This window comes from Rousettus aegyptiacus, unplaced genomic scaffold (genome assembly GCF_014176215.1).
Source record: "Rousettus aegyptiacus isolate mRouAeg1 unplaced genomic scaffold, mRouAeg1.p scaffold_m13_p_8, whole genome shotgun sequence".
NCBI classification, from domain to species: Eukaryota; Metazoa; Chordata; class Mammalia; order Chiroptera; family Pteropodidae; genus Rousettus; species Rousettus aegyptiacus.
In genome coordinates this window covers 76,582,670-76,602,679 of record NW_023416311.1, presented here as the reverse complement: position 1 = coordinate 76,602,679, position 20,010 = coordinate 76,582,670, and positions in this window count along the sequence as shown.

Genomic DNA, 20,010 nt, shown 5'->3' with positions numbered 1-20,010 from the left:
AGATTGTAAGACTTATTATAAAGCTGTAGGATTTGGGAATGTGGTTTTGGTGCAAAGATAGACAAATACACCAATGGAAAAAAACAGTTTAGAAACAGTTGCTCCTAAATGATCAACTGATTTTCAGTGAAGGCATTACTGCAATTTGATGGACGATATGATATTTTCAATAAATTGTACTGGATCAATTGAATATACACATGGAAAAAATGAACTTTGGCTCTTCATGCCACACACAAAATTGTATTAAAAAATCACAGTGGCGCAGAGATCTACTTGTGACTGATAAAGCGATAAAGCTTTTAGAATAAAACATATAAGAAAATTTTTTCTCCTTGGGATAGACAAGTAATTTTTGACACAACACATAAAAACAAAACATAAAAGATTAATGTATTTTACTATATTGAAATTAAGAACTTTTATACATCAAATGACATCATTATCCACAAAACCAACAGAGAATTCTCATACCCAGAATTTGGAAAAATCTTCTACAAGTCAATAAAAATAAGAGACGACCCAATGGGACAAAAACATAGAAGCTTAACAAAAGAGGATTCCAAATGCCAATAAACATATGGAAAGATCATCAACTTCATCAGCCATTATAGAAATGAAATTTCCTACCAAATTTGCTTAAGTTAAACAGAAAGAAAATACGAAGTTTTGACTTGTATAAGGAGCAATTAGAATTCACTTATACTGTTGACAGGAGGATAAATCAGTATGATCGCTTTATAAGACTGACAGTGTTTACTAAAACTGAAATAGGCATTTCTGTGATCCTGTAATTACATTCCTAGGTTTATATACCTAACAGAAAGAAAGTTTTTCACCAAAAGACATGTAAAAGAATTTTCATTGCAGCACTTTTTGTAAAAGCCAAAGAATGGGAAATATCTGAATGTCCTTCAACCATAGAATGAATAACTAAATTGTTTTATGGAATGGATAAATTGTGGAATTCTATATAGCAATGAGATTGAACTATCTACAACTACAAGCTATACAGCAAAGATGTACTATGTGATTTATTTAGATAGATACAAAACCAGGCAACACTAATCTATGCTATTTGAAATCAGATAGTGGTTATCCTGGGATAAAGTGAGTTAGGGTAGGGACAGGATGGAAGCATAAGGTAGCTCCTGGGACACATGTAACATTCTGTTTCTTGTTCTGTTTGCTATATATATGAATTTGTTCAGTTTATAAAAATTCATTGAGTTTCTACTTATGGTTTGTGTACTTTACTATAATTATTATTCTGTGGGGAAAAAAAAAAACCTTTGTGGTAATCTACTCACTATCTTTGTGTTTTGAAGCAGGAGAGCTTTCAACCTACCTTTTCTGCTACATTACCAAAAGCTATAATACTCCTTGAGCCCCTCTCTCCGTGTTTGGTTATCCCAGCTCTATGGGACAAAGAACAGAATGGACTAGTGGTATCTAAATTTTGCTGTGTATCTAAAAACACTTAGAAAGTTTTAATAAAGCATACATTTATACTACTAGGTGGACGTGGAAAATCTATAATTAAAAAAAAAAAAACTTTTCTAGGTAAATTTCATACACAGTCAGGTTTGGGAAACTAAAGTTAAACTACTCCAGAGTCCCAGAGGGATTCATCAGGCATAATGTTAATTTATGGGCACCTAATTACATGTGTGCAAGTCAGTTTGACAAAATTCTGACCTTGGTTATTCATGCTTTTTGTACTGATTGAACTCAATGAGATTCATATTAAATAGATAAAACTTAACTTGTTTTGATAGCACCAGCCAAATAATTCCAAACCTTCTTTTAGAAAAAGTTACAAATTGCAATCAGCTTAAATTGTATAATCTCTCTAAACCATGTTTCCTACATCTATAATTTGAGGATAATAGACCTATCTCATATGGTTGTTATAAAGATTAAATGGAGAAGGCAGTGTGAAGTATAGTAGAATCTGGTACATGATAAATTTATTGAATGCATTTTACAGTATCTCTATAAGAGTAAAAATGGCATTTCTCAGTCAATTTGGAGCTCACACATGTTCTCTCTTTCTCTCTGTTTTTTCCCCCCCAGCAATAGTGCTGTAATTGGAATACTAAGATGATATAACTGCCCACTGGCATCAGGCACATTTTTGGGCTGCTTATTACAGCCATGGTAATGAATTTACACTCCTAAGCCATGATCTATTTTGAATCCAAGTTTCCATTCTAGATTATCACCATCTTTTTATAAAATGCCTAGCTAGTGTTAGGGGAGAATCCAGAGTCTGGGATCATGAGCAAAACCAGCCTCTTCAAGTGCAAAATTAAAGCGTCTTTTCACTCTTTCTTAGCATCATGATTTAACCAATGAGCCAACCAGCCACAGGGAGTTTAACAACCACCATGTAATTGGCATAAAATGCTCCACTAATTTAGAAGACTAATTTGGTCACATCCCCTAAATTTTTTCAATTAATCACTTCAGTACCCAACTTCCTTATTTATCAGGAACCCTAGAATCTCTCTCTTGGGGCTTCCCACTACTCTGAATTTGCCCAAGAACTTTAAAATCCCACACAGCCTCAAAGCAGTTCACATTTTTGCATCAACAAGAAAGAATCCTGGGGTCTTACCCATCTACTGCCATGACATCTGTTACTGCGTGGTGGGTGCGATTTTTGAGTTACGTCCTGCTTTTGTAGAATTAGTTTGGAATCACTGATGTCATTAGGCTGAGATGATCCAGATTCTTGCAGGGGCTACTGTGATTCTTTGAGAGTGGATAATTCCTTATTGTTAAGTACCCCAAGGCTCCCCAAGCTACCAGATTTTCAGTGTTCTTGTATTTCAGATCCCTTAAAAGTCACTTCCATGATTCCTGGTCATCTCAGAAATGCTAAGACAGGATCAATTAAATATTTCTGTCACTTTACAAATCCAAAAGCACTCTCATCTTTTCCTACATAGAGATCAACTTCCTGACTCCAGAATGTCTGTACTATCTCTTTTTCCCTAGACTGTGGCGCTGCTGACTCAGCCTTCTAAAGAAGACTAACTTCTATGACTTTTTGGGTTCATCTCTATACTTCTTATGTTCAGCCGCCAGTAGCCATGGCAACCAAGGAAGGGAACTGTCCTGCTGCCTCCCCTTATTTTACCTTCTAAGGCTTGCCTTCCATATGCTCATTTTCTGCTCCTAAACCTCCTCTTTTCAAAATGATAGACAGCAGAAAGATTCTCTACCTTCCAGGTAAACCACATTATCCACTCAGAGGATCATACCTTTGTTTTCTTCAAGATACACATAGAATACTATTGTTCTTGCTGATGTATTCTGAGTGTCAGCAATTCTTTAACCATGAACACACATGCATATCTCCTCTAGAATAAATAATAATTATTCCTTGGAGCTTTTTAAAAATCTGTGCCTATTGGTGGTCCTGAGTTGGAGGTTCAGCGCTCTATCTGGGATACACGAGGAAGGACTAAGGAAAGCCAGGGAACTAATCACCATATTATTTTTTAGATCCCAAAGTTCTTAGGTATTCTGCCTCCTTTAAAGCTTTCAGCACCTTTCTCTGTGTGTTTGTTGTGTTATGTCCATGGTGTTTTTGTTGTAAGAGGACATAACTGAGAGGAATGGAGCCACTACATTTTGGCAGAACTAAAAGTCCCATGAAGCTCTTTAAAGCCAAGTCATCATGAACTTGTGGTAGTGTTCTATGTCTTTTCAAAATTAGACATATATTTGTTAAGAAAAAAAAAATAACAATGGATATTTTGATCTATGTTGAGATAATTTAAATTCAGATAAAGTATATATAGTATTACTGGGCAACAGGAATGATAACTTTTTTTAAAACATTGCTACTTGTACCCCATGATCTATTGTCAAAGAGTGTATTGCACCTGAGGAAATGTATCATGAGGACAGAACAGAGGGCCCCAGAGAGAAATAGTGACAGTAGCAGCATTTTATTTCATTTAGGCGACTAACTCTTGACAAGGCAACCCATCTTATGTACATACCTATCTATCTGACTAGAAATAGGATTTTAAGATGTGGAAAATGCTGGGAAGTACATCTTGCAGTGCAATGTGCTTTTGTCACTTTCATCATTCTCAGGAATAAGAGTTTGCTGAGCACTTTTATACTCTCAGGTCTTGGTCTCCACCTTAGCTGCACAGTCGGCATGAATTCAGTGGGGAATATATTTACCTGAAACCGATCAGTGCTAAAAAGGAACATGTGTCAGAGCTCATTTACACTGTTACTCTTTCATGATCAGTTACCTAAATTCATAGAAGAAATAGTTTCATTAAATTTTTCCAGAAAATTATTTGATAATGTAAATGCATAGTCATTTTATTGTCTTCTCACATCACTCATCACCCACTTCACTTATTTATTTCATAAATATTTGTTTATCCTTCCATCACTTATATGATTTAAATTAACCAACGTGGTTGTAGATATACATTGTAGATTCTGTTGTAAATAATGTACTCAACACTAATTATTATTATAACTTGTACATAAACTCTGTACTTCCTAGAAGTCTAAAGTCTATCTTCTTGTCCTTTTCATAAGGTAGCATGATTTACAAACACATCTACTTACATAGATATCTAAGACAAAATGTTTCTAAAATGATACCTAGAATACCCTGACTCTAGAACAATTCATTTAATTAATTTTAATTTCTTTCTTTCTCTTTAATGTCAATATACTGTTCTAGGTCTATGAGATACACAATTATAAATTTTGTCATTTTTAACCATAAAAATTACTAACTGTCATTCTCTACAGTCTATTTCTCTGTTCATCTGTCACATTTTTAGGGCTCTGTAAGATATCTAGAAAATTAAAATTTGACACAAGTATATTGATCTTCATTTAAACTTAAGAAAAACCCAATGTATAAATTTTGGTTTTACGGGGGTGTTTTAAAGCACAATTTTGTCTAATTTTAGGCTTCACAAATATAATATCTCAAAGCGAAGGAGCAGTAATATAATTGTCAGTTGTTAAGTCTTGTAAAACCTTTTTAGTATTACTCTTGATGCTCTCCAAGACCATTCAGTGATTTGATAGAAGGACTCACAGAACTTAGAAAAATATTTCCTCATAGTTCTGATTTATTACAGTGATCAGATGCTGATTGAAATGATTAACAGAAAAAGAGGCATAGTGCAAAGTCCAGGAGATGCACTTAATTTCTCCAGCAAAGATGAGAGATACTATTATTGCCCAAAGTTTTTATTGAGTATCAGTTACATAGACAAGGTTGACTGCATGACTGGTCTTAGTATCCAGCCTCATTCAGAGGTCAAGGCCCATAACGTAAAGTCATATTGTTAGTAAAGCCTGTGTGGAGTGGCCCAAGCGGGACTCCCAGGTAAACAAAGACAGTTACCAGGTAGGATATTTCAAGGCCATAGAGGTTACCTTCCAGGATCTGGGCAAGGTACAAACCTTTCTTTGGAATGTTAAAAATTTAGACAACCTAGACTTACTGAGATAAACATTTATTACAAAGTTATACTTCTTATAAATTAAAAAATAAATATTTCAATGATTGTTTAACAACTCCTTTTGCAAGTCATATGGTTTCCAATTTTTTTTTAAAATAATTTGATCTGATAGATGATTAAAACTATTTGGGATGTTGGATCAGTATGTAATTTCCAGCATAAAACTTCCTGTTCACTTTCATTTTTATGGACATAAATTTTTCAGCATTTTTCATACTTATCTATAAATATGAAAAATTTAAAACAGAACTGATCTGGAACCTATTTCACCTAGTGATGGGTGATACTCTCCAATGGATACATGAACTAATTTTTAAAGCCTCGTTCACCTCATCAAAAACGTATTTCTAATAAAATTTTAATTATATATGTATTAATATTTATTAAAATTTTTACTATAATCACATCGTAGTAGTTTAACTGCAACTATAATTCCAGAGTATTTTTAAACTTTAAAATTTTATGATTACAGAACATAAAATAAATTTCACTTACAAATAAGCACAACAGAATCATTAATAAAATATTTCAGGTATACAGTTTTAATGATTAAATTTTGTGTTGGAAGTGGAATGAAAATGCAAATTCAAGGAGGAAAATGAACAATTAAAATCTGATATAAGAGCTTGTTCATGTAATTTTTAAATGGATGACAATGGGTATCAAATTATACTATTTTAGATTATATTAGATACATTTAAAAGAAGTATATAATAATTTAAAAATATAAATATTATACTATGCCATAAATGACTATTGGGAGACAATTCTCCATAAATCTCACGTTTCTACATGTCTAGGCATTATTAGCCAAGTGCTTGAAACCTATCCTTTCAGAAATGTTTGTATAAGCAGATGGCCTTGGAATGATGGAGCCCAGGACTCCTTCTGGAGCAAATTTGTTTACATTCTCAACATTAAAGATAGAGACTCCTTCCTCTGTCCCCCAGAGAGATTTGCTTATATTTCAGGGTAATAAGGACAATGCTGCTCTCCAGACGAGACTATAAGCAGATCTTCCAGTAGCCCTGATAGATCAGTCTCTTAATCCCAGGCTTCGTCTCCTGTAATACACACACACTGTGTGTACAGGCAATACCTGGCTCTGGTCACTGCACCATGTGGAAACTTGGGCTTGAGACCAGTGGCAGGATGTCGCTATTGCTGATGGACTCCTTATTTCCTTACCGACAGAATTCATGGAAGTATGGCAAGCCAGCCTTGCAGCTGCCCTACTGCCAAGGTATTGTAGTGTGGCCACCTGTCAGTGGCATGATTTGCAAATAGTTAAACATATGCAACAATTTAAAAGTAAATGTAAAGATCTAAAACAAAGACTTTTTCTATACCTTTGGCTCCTGTAATAGTGCTTAGCATTATTGGGTATTAAATATTGGATATTAAAATATATTTACTAAATGATTGAATTCATAAATGTAGGATTTATGAATCTATTTTTTTCTCCAAACTGCTGTGCAGTGGAAAGCATGTTAGATATGTCGATTATCTCTAAGGGGAAGCAAAAATTTGAGAATTTAGTTCCATTCATTTATGTATTCCTTTAAAAAATATCTATTAAATTTTTTGCTTTATACTAACCATTTACTAAGCACTAGAAAGCAAAGGTGCATAAACAATCTTTCTATTCAGGCAAGTCTAGTGGAAAAACACACAAATATAATACAATATTATAATAGATAAAATGAAGGAATATGCTAAGTATCAGGTGACTACAAAAGTTAGAATGTCTCATTTTGTCTAAGGGACTAGAAAAGGCTTCTAAAAGAAGATGATGCTTTGAGTTGACTCTCAAATTAGAATTAGAAGTTTGTCAAAATTTGCATGCTGGTAAGAGAAAACAAAGGAGTGAGACATTTCAGGATATTAGTAGAGAGGGGGAGTAGTTTTGTAGAATTGAATTTTAAATGAACTAAATCATGTTCAGTATATTAAAATATATCACCAATAATAACCAAAATATGATAGATTGACTTAAAATCTGAAACATTCAAAAATAATCATTGTCCTTGATTTTTCTGATAATTCTTTTTCTTTTTTTTTCTTTCTTTCTTTTTCTTTTTCTTTTCTTTTTTTTTCTTTTTTTTTTTGCTAACCCATTGAAAAAGGTCAACCTCCAAGCTTTGCGTTGGACAACTACCATTTTACAAACCAAGCATGTTGGTGGCATTCCAAAATGTCACTTATGCCTTTTGAGAAGTCCTGCAGGGAACTCAAGCTCCATTGGAAAGAGCTCAGAATTAACAAGCCAGCCAAGTGAAATAAATATGTTCGAAGTCAAAGCCAGACACTTTGGTAGAGCCAAAATGGATGGGTAGCTGTAAGCTAAAGATTGTAATTTCTATAATTCCACCCCAATTTTACATTTGACTCTTTGTTATTAATCTAAGACACTGTGCTAAGTCAGACTTTATAACCCAAAAGGAAATTATTTCAAGAACGGAAGACCTATGAGACAAGAAATCTCACCTTAGATCTCTGGGTGGAGGTAGGATTTTGTTAGAATTCCATTTTTCATAACATTTTTCAGGGGCTCAGTAATGTCATTTAATCTTGTATTTAGTTATGATTTTCTGCAAAGACTGTAAAGTTACTGATTTTTTTAAAATATGAATTTAACACAATTATGTTTCATTCTGGTTTCTGACCTTTTAAAAACATGTTATTTCATTATGTTTCAGATAAGTAAGTGATGTGCTCTTTTATAGTTTTTGCCCAAGGGAGAACCCACAATGAAGAAAAGAGCCAGCTAGAGCTCACACCCTCTCAATCTCTGACATTTCCCTTTCTAGGTCAACTATATCTGTCAACAGAATAGAGGCTTTCTAGTTCCTGCCACCTCTTATAATTATGTGTGCTGTTGTACAAAGTAGGGGCAAATAAAACAAAACAAAACAAACCCATTTAGGGCACAGAAAAATATAAATCAGATCTGCTTAAATATTTGTCCCTTTCCTATGACTTCCTGAAATGTCTCTTAATGGACAGATCTGCTTGACACTGATCTCCTCCATTTTTGACCTGCTCATGGCCTATATTGTCTGTATCATCTATTTTGGTACTTAATCATACACTGTCCTGTAACATCAATGTTTATGTGTTATGTTAGTTAGGCTCTAAGCCTTTAGTGGGAAAGTATTCTGCTTTCTACTTCTTGGTATCCTCTTCAACCCTTAATATGATTTTAAGCATAGAATATATATTCTGTGGATTTTTATTTGATTAAACTTAGTTAACTTATAATCTTTAAGAATATACAGAGCAGAAGAAGAGTAGAAGTGGCACTAACTAGGGGATACTAATAATTGGTCATGCTAGTGAACCTGTTGGATTCCCTATCCAATCTCTACCACTCCTCTTCCCTCTTCTCAGTGTAGTGAGCTACACACTGTGCTTTGTTTCTTTATTTACCCTTACTTTATAACCAAGGGACATCCGCTGGGGTAGAAGAAAATGTCTTCTTTTCCTGCAGACCAGTTCAAAAGTGATGAAAAGTATATAATATTACCAGTTCAGATTATATGAGACAAATGAGATACATTTCAGCATACCAGATAAGGAGGGCTATATCAGTAAAGCATTGCTGGTAATAATAAAAATTATGGTAAAAATGTCAGAAGTATAAAGTGTATCTAAAGTCCTGGTGCAGGAAAAGAGACTGACTTAAATTAAAAATGGGAGTGAAAAAAACTGGCATGTGGTTAGACAGGGAAAGTGGGGAAGATACTGGGGAGGAGTCTGGAGGGAACATTTGGACTCGACAATGGGAAAATCTAGGTTAAAGCCGACATAAGCTCCTTGACTCGCAGAGCTTAAGAAAAAGTATATCAAGTAACTAGAGCTGTTTTAGCTTTTTCGATATGGCCTCAAAGGAAGAAAGCTCTGAGATAGTGAATGCAAGGGGGACATGACTAAATTTAGATCCTCCACAAGTTGGACAGTGTATTAGTCAGGTTAGGCTAACTGCTATAACAAATAGACCCCCAATATGTACAATGGCTCAAACCAGAAAGGTTTCTTTCTTGCTAGGAGTACTGGGTGTTTGTCCAGGTTGTCGTTATGCCCTTTGTCTATGTAGCTATCCAGGGACCTGGTTGATGGGGCTCTGCCATGTTTAATATGTAGCTTCCAAGGTCTCCACAGGGGCAGGAGGGTTGTCTCTATTTCAGGCAAACATAATAGGAAAAATGAAGAGAGTTTTTTTTAGGGGCCTGGTCTTGACATGTCACATATTTTTATTGATGTTTATTCTAATGTCTAGGACTCAGTAATATAGTTACATCTAACTGCTAGGAATTTAAAGAGCTACAGAGTTCATGAGAGGTGAAAGGGGAGGAGGGGTAACTGCTCAGGGAAAGAAAGGATGAGAACCCTGGAAATTCCAAGTTTTGCTTTGCTTAGTACACATATAACACTTCGTGTGTCAGTGTGTGTGTGTAATTATGTTTGGAACAACTATGCTAGATGCTTCTTATGAAAATCTCTGGCCTTGAGCAGCATAAACTATGCCCAAGTGCCTTTCCATTATTTATACAGATTGTTATTTATTTGACTTAAAGTCAACTATTAAAAAAAAAAAACACCAACAACTCTGTCTCTAGAGTTTCATTAACTGATAAGATGTATCCTTGTATATGATGGCATCTTATTAGCACAACTCCTACTTGATGCCTTTGATAATCTTTTTAATTTTTATAATTAGAACATGCTCGTTATAATTTACCCAAGGTGAGATTTTTGGTATTTCATTGAAGAGTTATGTAGAACATGAATCATTTAATGCTGAGCTAATCAAATTTTGTATTACATAATCTATAAAATATGAAAATCTTCCTGTGCCTTTCTGAAACTTTAATGGATTGGTATATTTCAGTAATTTTTTTCCTTTGTTGTGTGATAGCACAATTATCAAAAATTACTGCACTGGAGCAGCTGTAGGCAATAGTATTAACATAAACTGTTAATGAATTAGTCTGTAATGTTCTGAAGTGTTACTTCTTTGTTTAAATGCTTATCTGACATTATAAGAGATTCACTAAAATGATTTTAATCTAGGTCAATTATAAATGTTTGTCCAACTTCATTTGGCAACAATTTGTAAAACATCAAAAATTCGATAGCAACTGTACTAATAATGAAGAAATGAAATTATGTCATGTAGTAGGTGCTAAAAAATACTTATAAAAAATGGATGAAAAGATACAAAGATTGTATCACCTCTCTTTTGATCTGATTTCTCACTTATTACCTAAATAATTAACCACTTATTCAAACAACTGAATATCAAGAGCTTTGTTCCTGATCAGTACAGGCACACTGTCAAACTTGCTGAGGAGTAGGCTCATTTTAGGCTGGGATTAAACTAGTTTAATTGTTAACAGTCAATTCTGAACCAAGAGACACTGTCTGAATGCTGATATTTTATTTTGAATTACATATTTTATTTATTAGTTTTTCTTCATTAAATAATTATATGCAAAAAATAAGTAATGTTATATAGTATACAAGGTTTGTGCTATATTTGGCAGATTAAAAGAGGATATAATAAAATGCGAGTGTCTGAATTGAAAAATGCCAAGACTTACTTAAATATCAGATCTCAGAAGAACAGTAGAATAGAATTTCATACTCATTCTATTTTTCCTGTGATTATAGAGGTATGGCTTCAATCATTTACTATCAACTCTTAATTACTTCTATTTACAGGTTATTTCTGATAACCTGAAGCCTTTGCTGGTGCAAAATCACTTTATTATATTTTAGAATGAAGATGTCCTTAAATCAATACAAAAAAATAAATAGAGCATTTATCTTATACAAGGCAATTCAATTAAGCAGTTCTATTTGATTCAATTCGTTAAACATTTATTGATTACTCTCTACGGAAAGGCACAGAACTGGTTTTGGGAATATTCATATAGAATTAAATTAAGACATATGTCTATAATGTAGTGAGCTTCAGTCCTGTAAAGTATTATGATTGTGAAAACTCATCAGTCTGATTGACATGTGTTATCTCTGGAGGGTAGATCCTTGACTGGCATCTGAAATTGCTAGTGTTCATAATTCCCATGGCATGAAGACAGCTCATGTAAAAACATAATGGCTATGTGTTATGTTTCCTATTCTATTCATTTCCTGTTTTAGAACACGGTCATATTCAGTTTGAGATCCACATTTTGTCAGACATATACATGCATAGACTCTTTTTTGCCCCTGTTTAGCATATATCTTGAACTTCCCCTGCTGAGATGGCTTTGATAGTTGGGAAGTGAGCTTGGAATAATTGGGCTTCAGAAGACCAGCAGACATAGAGAGGGGATTTGCCCTGGTCCAGTGGGAAAAGAATCAGAGTGTCTGCAAACAACTGGAGGTGTATTTTGGGAGGAATAGCATTAAAGAGGAGTCTCTTGGTGTCTACGCTCCTCTCTTCCAGCCCTCCAGCCTCTGTTGAGCCTCCTCTCCCAGTGTTCATGGGCTTACTACCTACTGCCCATGTCTCACACAGTCATATCCTCTCTAGCAAGGGCTTCAACACGTTACAACTTCAAAAATGGCTACCTCTGCTTAGCCTGGGAGGATATATTGGAGGTCTGTTACTTGTAGGCTCAGTTTCACTTAATTCTGAAACCAGTGAGGACAAAATATTAGAGTACAATGGCCTTTTTCTGCACCAGAGTGTGGTCTGGAATATTCACAAATGTCTAGTGAAACTGGTGGAGAGGGAACTCTAGCAACTGATGGGCTTGGATCTGTGGTCGCCATTTCTACTGCAAGTGATGGACATACTGCCAAAGCCATGGCAATTAGTTTCACCTCGAGGTACTAAGGGACTTGAACCTGTCTTTAGAACTTCACTCCATTGTAAAATGTGCTGAGTTTTGACAAATGCATTATGTCATATATCCAGTATTACATTATCATACGAAATAGTTTCGCTGCTCTAAAACTCTCCTACACTCCACCTATTCATCCCTCCTGCCCTTCCGCCAAACCCCTGACCACCACTGACATTTTTCCTGTCACCGTATGTTTACTTTTTTCAGAATGTCATATAGTTGGCATCATACACGATGTAGCCTTTACAAATTGTCATCTTTTACTTAACAATATGCATTTAAGTTTCTTTCTTAATGTCTTTTTGTGATTTAATAGCTCATTTCTTTTTATTCCTGAATAATATTCCATTTCATTAATGTACCCAGTTTATTTATCCATCTACCTACTGAAGAACACCTTGATTACTTCCAAGTTTGGCTCTTCTAAATAAAACTTATAAACATCTGTCTGTAGGTTTTTGTGTAGATATACATTTCCAGCTCATTTGGGTAAATATCTAAGAGTATGATTATTGTCTAGTAAGAGTATGCATAGTTTTGTAAGAAACTGCCACCTGTCTTCCCAAGTGGCTGTACCATTTTATATTCACCAGCAATAAATGAGACTTCCTTTTGCTTCACAACCTCACCAGCATTTGATGTTGTCAGTGTTATAGATTTTAGCCTTCTAATAGTTGTGTAGTAGCATCTCACCATGGTTTTAATTTACATTTCCCAAATGACTTATGATGTCAGACATCTTTTCATATGTTATTTGCCCTCAATATACATATTTTCGGTGAGGTGTCTGTTCATATCTCTTGTTCATTTTTTAAATTGGGTTGTTGATTTCCTTAATGTTGAATTTTAAGAGTTCTTTTTATATTTTGGATAAAAGTCCTTTACTAGATATGTGTTTTACAGATATTTTCTCCCAGTCTGTTACTTGTCTTTTAATTCTTTTAACAGTGTCTTTCACAGAGTAGAAGTTTTTAATTTTAATAAAATCCAACTTATTTTTTTCATAGATTGTGCTTTTGTTGTGTATCTAAAAACTCATTGCCAAACTCCAGGTCACCTACATTTTCTCCCGTGTTATCTTCTAGGAGTTTTATAGTTTTACATTTTACATTTAGGTTCATGATCCATTTTGAGGTGCTTTTGTGAAAAGTGCACGATCTGTGTCTAGAATCTCTGCTTTTTGGCATGTGGACGTCCAGTTGTTTCCTCATTGTTTGTTTAAAATACTATTTTCCCCACTGAATTATTTTTGTGTGTTTTTTTTGTTTGTTTTGTTTTGTTTTTGTTGTCAAAGATCAGTTGACTGTATTTGTGTAGGTCAGTTTCTGTCTTGTTTATTCTGTTCCCCTGATTTATATGTCTGTTCTTTTACCAAGACCATACTGACTTGAGAACTGTCATTTGGATCTATAGTCTCCATTTCTACTACATGCGATGGACATACTGTCAAAGCCATGGCAATTAGTTTCACCTTGAGGATAGTGTCAGTCTTATGACTTTGCTCTCTTTCAATATTCTATTCTTGGTCTTTTTCCTTTCACATAAACTTCATAATTAGTTTGTCAACATCCACAAAATGACTGTTGGGATTTTGATTGGGATTGCATTGAATCTATAGATCAAGTTGGGAAGATCTGAAATTCTAACAATATTGTGGCATGCTACCCATGAATGTAGACAGTTTATTTATGTAGACTTTCTTTAATTTCTTTCATCAGTTTTGTAGTTTTTCTGATGTAGACCTTGTTCATTTTTTTTTTTTTTAGATTTATGCCTAAGGGTTTTGCATTTATGTGTGTGTGTGTGCGCGCACACACGCTGAGGTGAATGATGTTGTATTTTTAATTTCAAATTCCTAGTGTACATCGCTGATATACAGGAAAGCAATTAATGTAGATTCTTCACTTTTCATAAGAAAATGATAACTTTATTACCTACACATCTGGTTTCCAAAGCAATGTTGGTTTTCTCTAATCAAAACAGAGAACATTTGTTATTTAGGGACTCGGTGAGAACGAAAACACAAACTGATTACTAATGAGAAAGTTAAAGATCCTAGTTGAGGTAATTGGGGGAGAGGAAACTATCCATATATAGATTCTCTGCTCTGAGAATAAAAACATCCTATACTTTAAACTCAAGAAATTTCTTTAGATATAATCTGTCTCAGTCAATCCGGATAACTTGCTTCTATAATGACACTTCTGAAAACCACCCAATTGGTGACATCGCCACATGGCTGAAGGCAACCAATCAGCAGTAGCCTCACTATGACTGACTTTTAGAAACACACTCATAGCTGAGACACTTCCACGTTTAGAGACAACTCCATAACTATAACCCATTTCCTCTATAGAAAAAAAAAGCACAGCTCACTGCCAGCATTAATTTAATTTTACACAAAACATGCTCTTTGAGGCTGAAGCAAATCTGACTGGTTTCCATGTGAAAATAAAATATAAAAACTGTTCTTGGAGTTAGTTCTAAATAGAACATGTCTCTAATCCTAATTTAACAGAAATGTATAAATAAGTTAGATTCCTCAAATGAATCTTTAGCTAACAACTGTTTGAGAAGGATGTTAATATTATGTGTAGGAATGCTGTTTTCTAGGATTTGACATTTTTAGTGATCAAGAATTATTACATTTTGTAAATTAAAATACCTCTACTAAAAGCAGAATGCTATAAATGGAATAATGTCATTTATTTCCAAGACTATCGATATACTAGAGAAATGCAAAAATAATAATAAAAGTGAGATATTTCATGGCAAACTTTGGTGGTAAGGTTAAGACTGTAATCCGTGAGTTATCTTGGGGTAAATGCTGTAGCCACAAACACTACCAGGGAGTATTCTCAGGGCAAATGGAAAACGACTTAAAGATAAAGTAATTCTAAATCACTCTCATTTCCAAAAGTCCACTTGCCTGAACTCTATGTTTCTCCATACTCTGTACAGTGGTCTCCAACCTTTTTGGCACCAGGGACTAGTGCTCCTATGAGAATCTAATGCCTGGTAATCTGAGGTAGAACTGAAGCGGTGATGGGCAGCAGCTGCAAATACAGATGAAGCTTCGCTCACTTGCCAGGCCCGCTCACTTCCTGCCGTGCAGCCCTGCCAGGTTCTTATGGTCTGTGGCTCAGGGTTTGGGGACCTTTGCTGTATAAGATCAGCAACTTGCTTTGATCAATGCTAACTTGCTTAGTAAACAATTTATTAATTTTTTTGTTTAAAACATTGAAAGTTCTTCTTTGAGAACTTTTTTTTTCTTGTTACCAATTAGGCTACTAAAAAGTAGCACCTGTGGAATGCATTGTTTTAGAGCTAGGTAGAAACTCTTAATGGAATATGATTTCTTTAGCAATTTTTTCTAGCAAATTTGTATAGAAACTCAACTATGTGAATATAGTTTCTGTATATTTTGTAAAATAGTTACTGAATTTATTGCTCAATAGCCAGTTAAATGTTTTTTATATAAATTCTTCTTAGAGTTTAATGCTAGGTAAAATTGTTTCTCCTAGCAAATCATTTCTTTTTTCTTTGGCTGCCATGAATTTCATCACTATACTTTCTAATCAATTAAAAACCTTATTTCTCACTTTAAGATCATGTTCTTAACATAAATGACACTTGGCTTTCATTTATTTTCAAACTTTTTGTTATTATAATTCTTCTTATAATGATTTTATTGCATGTAACTTTTGCTTAACCTGCCTTAAAAATCCATTTTGAGGACTAAGATATGAAAAAATTGTATATTATAATTTTTTTTGAGAAACAGTATAATACTCTAATATTTGCAAACTTCTTACTCTTTCCAGGAACTTAAACCTTTGATAATAATCCTTTATTTTGTTTCTATAATATCTAGAATTTGACAGAAATTTAATGAAATCTATCAATTAAATTTATATTTTCACAAATCATTTCTAACATTGATATTCTTTAGGATAAAATTATGTGCGATCATATCAATTCTCAGCATAACAGGTAGCAGGTCAAGTCCCCATAGCAGTTAGTTGGCTGACTACACAATTGCATTTGAAAGTGCTTTAACTTTAATAGCAATATTGTAATAAAAGGGCAGCATCTTTTTTTTTTTTTCGCTTTCTTAAATTGCTTTACTTCACAATATGTAATGAGCAACTTTCCATGCAATAGGTAAAACGCCCCTGCTGACAGAAACTTACACAGTGGGTCAAAACACAACATTCCATTAGAAGCTGGTAATAGGAGACCCATAGGAAACAACACCAAAAGGTTTTCAGTAAAGGTAAATCACAAACGTGTCAGTTTAGGAAGCAGGTGTGTTGCCCTATTAACTTCAGGGAAAACATCAGCATTCAAAGCATAAGGCAAAACTCATCATGATAGTCATGGTGATGAAGGTCAGTGCTAACTGCTGGCAGACTATAACTCTATTGCTTTTCCCTCAGCTTTCGCGTAAGTTGTCTCATCTAACCCCAGTTCTTTCCATATTCTCTTCTCCCATCCTTGCCTGTGGCTCTCCAAGCCTCTAAATCACATCCTATCTATACGGCAGGATAGGCTGCCTAACAGGGAACTGCCTACGATTTCCTCTAGGCACACAGTATTCACCAGCTTCCAAAGGGAGAACCAAGAGCTCCCCTTTATTTGCATCTTGCCCCTTTTCATCCCTCCCCTTTTTTTTCTATTTTCCTGGTTGGCTTTTTCCATGTTGAGATTTTTTTTTACTGCTCCCGGGCCTATCCTTGCTGTCTCCTCTGCTTTCCGATTCTCGCTGCAAGTGCACTCCGAGACACTTGGACCCAATACCTACTCCCCCTCTGCCTTCGCCTCCTACTCTTGGGGGCACCCCTGGCCCACTGGCCCTCAGGCCCACCATGAGCTGATACCAAGAAGGGAGCTAGATGGCCGGGTCTTAAAAAGGTAGCACCTTAACCTTAAAATATTGGTGTCAATGGTGGGAATCAAAATAAACATTTCTAAATGTTTATTTCATTCCTCCATCCACCAAAGCAACAGATCAGTTAAAGCAATTAACATCCTATATGTAAGTTTTCACAACATATATAACAAAGAACACATCCCAAGTATGAGACTGATTTTGAGTCTGATATAAATTTTACACTGTTCCACTGCAAGATTCTCACTATTCATACATCAACGACTGGCATGAGAGTGCTTGAAATTAATCTGTGTGGCTGGAATTATAGTCCTTATTATTATGGATATTTTTCCTTCTTATAATCAGCACAGGTCCTATGAAGAGATGGAGTAAATTGTGGTGCCTGTGGTATAGTTTAAGGAAGTGATAATACGGGCTTATTACAACAAATATTTCTTCCTGTCTTTTCCAGATGCCATCGTGCTTGAAATTCTGTCCTTAGAATGGTTGTGGGGAGGAGGACAGTGGAAGAGAAATATGGACTACCTCCTCCAAATTCTAGTGAAATGCAATAAAAGATTAGATAAAACCTATATTATAAAGCTACATCAAAAATTACTTTTTTCCATAGATACTCCCGGGGAATTTGACACAATAAATTCCCATTTCCTGAGGATACATAGGTTACAAGATTTGTTCTGACACACAAAATGAATAACACTAGGTGCCCGGCAGTGGGCAGTGAGGGGGGATGTTGGAGCATCACATGATGTGGAAACAGAAGTCTTAAGAACAAGCAGGAGGTAATGGGAAGAATACCAGGTTGTCATTTGTGATCATAATTTAGCTGTGAACTTGTTTTTGATTAGTAGTAGACTTAAATTTGGAAGACAAAGGAGGGTTAGTTCTAGTGTTATTAACGTGTAATCTCAGGTAATGAAGGCAGGAGGCAATTCCAAGATGAGGCAAAGAGAGTCTAATGTCCCTGAACCTGCTTTGAAGACCTTGGCTATGAGCTTCTAAGAGGTCATCACAGAGAATAAAGTGGCTCTGTCATCATGTATTTAAAAAATTCCAAGTTTTTATTTTAGTATTAAAAAAAAATCCAAACAACTTATGAACTTAAACTACTTGTAGTCATATCCCTAGTCATACTTTATATATATATTTACATTTATTGAGGATCTTCAGTGAACCATAAGCTTCATATGATCACATCAGCAGCACCACCAGCAACAGTATAACAAATATTTCTTTAGCAACTGTGTATCAGACCTGAGGCTAAAGACCAATTTTATCTCCTCTAACTCTTACATAAACTGTGACAGGTAATATGATCCTTATTTGATAGATGAGAAAACTGAGTCAGAAAGTCTCAGTAATTTACACTAGTCTACACAAATAGTGGCAGTAGTTAAATCCTCATGACATGACACTTTGCAAATAAGGACACCAGAAAGACCAGAACCGAGGGTATACAGTAAGTTTCAAATTTGAAATCAGATCTGACAGAACCCTTAAAGAACATGTTCTTTCTATTGTATTATATATCTCTCATTCTATGTTTTGTTCCTTTGCATTCTCTGAAGTGTAGGAAGAAGAAATAAAATGGTTAATTAAAGGGTTTTCAACTGTCATGGAAGTTTCCCATTAGGCATAATTCTATGCCCGAGTCTTCGTTTCTGAAAGGAACACCTCAGATATGACCATCTGGCTTGGCAGTGGTCTCAAGCATGCGTTACCTGGTGACTTGAGTGTTGCCAGTTAATCACTGCCATATGAGCCAATACGAAGTTACTCTTAATTTAGGAATGGGGCAGCTAACAGTTGCTTGCTTTACGAATCAATGTTATTGACAAAGTGAGGCATAGAAAAATGGGATTCACGGGAAAGTGTTGCAAGGGTTCTTTTTAACCAACTCCTAAATTCAAATTTGGGCCGAGTTCTGGCGACTTTGGAAAGTAATTCCAAAAGGAAGTGAAGACAATAGGAAGCCGGCTTCATTCTCATTGCTTTCAGCTGGAAACAGGTTAGTGCCCACCCACGTCAAGGCCTTGCCTGCCCTGGCTGCCTAAAGTACAATATTATTCTACAATGTGGTCTTGCAGGTTTTCATTCTCTTCTCTCAATTACTTTCATATCAAAGCTGCTTTGTTTCCAAGTTAACATAATGGGACTCCAACTTAATACTTTGCCAAGCTCTCATTGATCCTTGGTGTGGAATAAATGTGAACAGTGCTTCATTAATCCTCTGTACGGTCCTTGGAGAGACATGGCAAGCAATATCCCATCCATTTTGCAGTAGAGGAAAGAAAGGCAAAGTAAATTGCTCACTTTGCATCTGTGCCCAGCCTTCTGGACATCTCCATCTGGATATCCTGATGGCTTGTCAAACTCAACTTACCTCAAATTGAACTGATTCTTGTTCTTTTCCCGAAATACACCCCTCTTGCTGGGCATCATATCTTGGTTAATGGCACTACTATCCACATAGACCCCCTGGTAGAAGCTTCTGAATCATCTTTGATTTCTCTCATTTTCCATATTCAATAAGTCATGAAGTACTTTTCCTTTTCCTCTGAAATAGCTCTCAAATGTATTCCTTCTCTTCATAACCCTTCCCCAATCTCTTGCTCCATTCAGTGTCTCACTCTCTCTCATCCAGATTAGTGGCATCTCCCAAATCCTTACTCATAACCCAATTTAGGCTTTACAATGTGGCTTTATACTGTCTCTAAGACATTAATCTTCCTAAAAC